The 3660-nt window shown below is 35.4% G+C and overlaps 1 long non-coding RNA gene across 1 annotated transcript in view; it reads right to left on the bottom strand.

The window, feature by feature from the left end:
- LOC106876101 (uncharacterized) overlaps positions 1–3660 on the bottom strand; it is a 78162-nt gene that overhangs the window by 73808 nt on the left and 694 nt on the right. The window lies entirely within an intron of this gene.

The following is a 3660-nucleotide window of genomic DNA, read 5'->3' as shown; positions in this document are numbered from 1 at the left end:
GTGTGTGCCTGCTTGGGTGCGTATGTGTGTGTGTATGGTTTATCTAAGCTGGTACAGAAGCCTGTTTTACTCGAGTTTCCGCGGCGTACAACTACTTCAGAAGTTAGAATGTGCGAAAGACGTACATGTATATAATATATATATATATATAAATCTCTTTAACAATTATTTTTCTGCTTACTTTCCCCTTACATTTCCACGTGTACTTTCTATTTTGTTTTTGTAACATATTTCTATTATAGAAATATATTTAAAAATTCCATAATAGTTTTTCCTATAAAATACATTTTGTTGGACCATTATATTTCCTGCTCAAACTTATCTTTAAGATCTTTCTTCTAAATGACTGGACATAGCTTCTTTTGAACTCGTCACCTTTTGGAATATATATACATGCATACATGAATGTATGTATATTCCAAGGGGTTACAAGTTCAAAAGAAATCATACATACATGCATACATACATACATACATACATGCGTATTAATATTTGTCTCTTTTATCTTGTCTCAATTGACTGCAGCCATGACGGGACACCACCTTGCAGAATTTTTAGTGGAATGAATTGATCCCAGTACTTGTTTTTATTTAAGCCTGGTACTTACCGAACCGATATGTTACGTTGACGTAAACAAACCAATACCGGTTGTCAAGCGGCAAGGGGATCAGACAAACACAAACACACACAGAGGCACACATTATATTTTCTTCATATATATATATATATATATATATATATATATATATATATATATTGATCACTTTTAAGCAACGTGAACTGAGTGTAATATGCTTCAGAACGGAGATCTAACAAGACCAAAACATGCCGTCATTAGTTGTCGTAAAACCTAACTAAGTTGACACTCGTGCTCCATTTTGTAAACCTTCCGTGTTTACAATCGTTTTGTAGGTGAAACTACCAAATCCACTCGCATACTGTGGTACCTGTTCCTTCTGCCAGCCAGCACAGCTGTGCATTATGCAATAGAATGTGCAAATCTTTGGCCGGGCTCAAGAGTCACACAGGTGTCTCACATTGCATCATCAATGAATCATTTCAATGATTCTTTCTAACAATGACTTTGCTCGTATACGAGATAACAGTTACTACGCGCACGCGCAAGCACACACACACACACATATATATACATATATATATTGATAAGAAGTACAACAAAAGAAAGAAAGAGACTTCGATATTATGTAAATAGAGGAATTTATCTGTAAAAATATGTGACACTTATTCGGTAGCCATGATAAAACTCCGAGTTTCGGATGCCGGGGTGGGAACCCACGCCAACATCTCTTCAGTTATCCGGCCATTGAAAATTCAGTGTCACATATTTTTACATATATATATATAATTCTTCGAAACGCCGGAGTTTTAATGGTGGCAGCTGATGAAGGGGATGTTTCTATGTGGCCTGCTTGTTTGTTGCACCTTGTTTACCATTTTGTCCTTGTTCTTTTGCCACGTCATGTACCCAGTTATGTATCTATATGTACATGTGGATGAACGTATATACATACATGTACATATATATATATATATATATATATATATATATATATATATATATATATATATATATATATATATATATATATATATATACGAGACAACGGGCTTCTTTCTGTTTTCGTCTACCAAATCCACTCACAAAGCTTTGATCAGTCCGGTATAATCCACACAGTTCCAAGTTAGGTGAACAGAATGTAAATAAGTAACAAGAATGTCTAGGTATCAACCTGGACAACCTTGTTATTTATTTACATTCTGTGTGTGTGCTATTATTATCATTTACTTGTTTCAGTCTTCTGACCGCCACCTTATAATGGGGCACCGCCTTGAGAGGTTTTAGTAGAACAAACTGATATTTTTAAGCATGGTAATTGTTTTGTCAGTGACTATTGCCGAATCACTAGATTACAAGGATGTAAACTAACAAGCAGTTGTCAAGCAATGCTGAAGGACACACACACACACACACACACACACACACACACACACATGGCGGGCTTATTCCAGTTTCGCTCTAGCAAATCAACTCACAAGGGTTTGGTCGACCCGAGGCTATAGTAGAAGACACTTGCCCAAGATAAACATTTCATGTTATCGATGTGTTTATCGTCGATATTTCTAAAGCATTTAGGTACTACTAAAGCAGCGCGGATCCGAACGCGCAGACGCGCGTCCGCGCTAGCTAGTCTTGAGTGGTCGATCCTAACCCTAACCCGCGTGTGCAAATGAATACGAGTTTAGGGTTAGGGTTAGGGTTAGGATCGACCACTCACGACTAGCTAGCGCGGACGCGCGACTGCGCGTTCGGGTCCGCGCTGATTTAGTAGTACCAAGCATTTATGCAGGTTGTTGAAAGATTTCGAGTGATTGAAATTATTTATGAAATTAGGAGAGAAAAATATGAATTAAAACCCAGTGATTTTATTAGTTATTAAAATATTAAAAAGAGAGGAGGGAGATAACTCTGTTAAAAAACAATTGTAAACATGAAAGGTTTACAAAATGGAGTGAGTTGGTTAGGCTTTACGACAACTGGTGAAAGCATGTTCTGGTCTTGTTAGTTCTCCGTTCTAAAACATATTATACTCAGTTCACAGTGCTTAAAAGTGATCAGTATATATAAAAAGAAATGGGTTGGAACTAATGAGGCTGGTTATGAATGTCAACAATCGGGTTGATGAAAGATACATGGTGAATATTGAATTGAATAGAAATGCAGTAGGGTTTCCATGTATGCGTTAAAAATTTAAAAACTTCGATTAACTGAAATTATTCGTATAGTCAGAAGGCATGTACTCCATATGACAATGTTTAAAGTCTAAAAATCTAACAACAATATTGAAACTTTGGAAACTACAGAAAATAAATGATACTCAGCCATATTGAAAAAAAAATCTCGAAAAAAAATAAAAACACCTTAGTTTCAGGGGAGATAACCCTGCTTATTTTATAAGGTTTGTATTGCATCTTTTATAGTTTATTTCTTGTTTCTATTTATACATTTATTAAATAACATTGTTTATATATTTTATATTCAATGTTCGCTCTTTCTTCAAAGAAAATTCTTTCAAGTTTTTAGAACCTTATCTGACAGTTAAATTTTCAGATTTTAACTGTTTTCAGTCTTTTAGCATAAAAGCGTTCACAGTTACTTCCCCTTACTAGGAAGCCCTGATGGTATTATATCCTACATCAGCATTTAATTCCGGCGACAATTAACAAATTGAAAGGTATAACTGATTTTAAGGAGGTTATAAATCAAAGCTATCATAAATAATTTGAAGCATTTATTGCTCGATTTTAGTAAAGAACAAGTTTCGAATTTAAAAACGTAAACATGAATTTTTTTAGTCTCTCAATCAAAAGGAAAATCAGCGCTCGTAATAACCCTTACAACGACTTCGAAACTTGTGGGAGAGAGAAAGGTATCGTCAAACCGAAGAAGTGGCCCAAGGGACCGGTTAAAGGCCTCTGAGGACCAGCTGCTGGTGTTAAACCGGGCGGGAGATCAAGTCTACCACCTGAACTATTTGTAATTACGTCGAAATTAATGTTCAAAACGTATTTATACATTAGTTCATTTGGACAGATACTTTTTCGATTCTCAAATAACTTCGCAAATACTCGTAGGTAATC

This window comes from Octopus bimaculoides, chromosome 16 (genome assembly GCF_001194135.2).
Source record: "Octopus bimaculoides isolate UCB-OBI-ISO-001 chromosome 16, ASM119413v2, whole genome shotgun sequence".
Lineage (NCBI taxonomy): Eukaryota > Metazoa > Mollusca > Cephalopoda > Octopoda > Octopodidae > Octopus > Octopus bimaculoides.
This window is presented reverse-complemented; position numbering and strand designations above follow the sequence as displayed.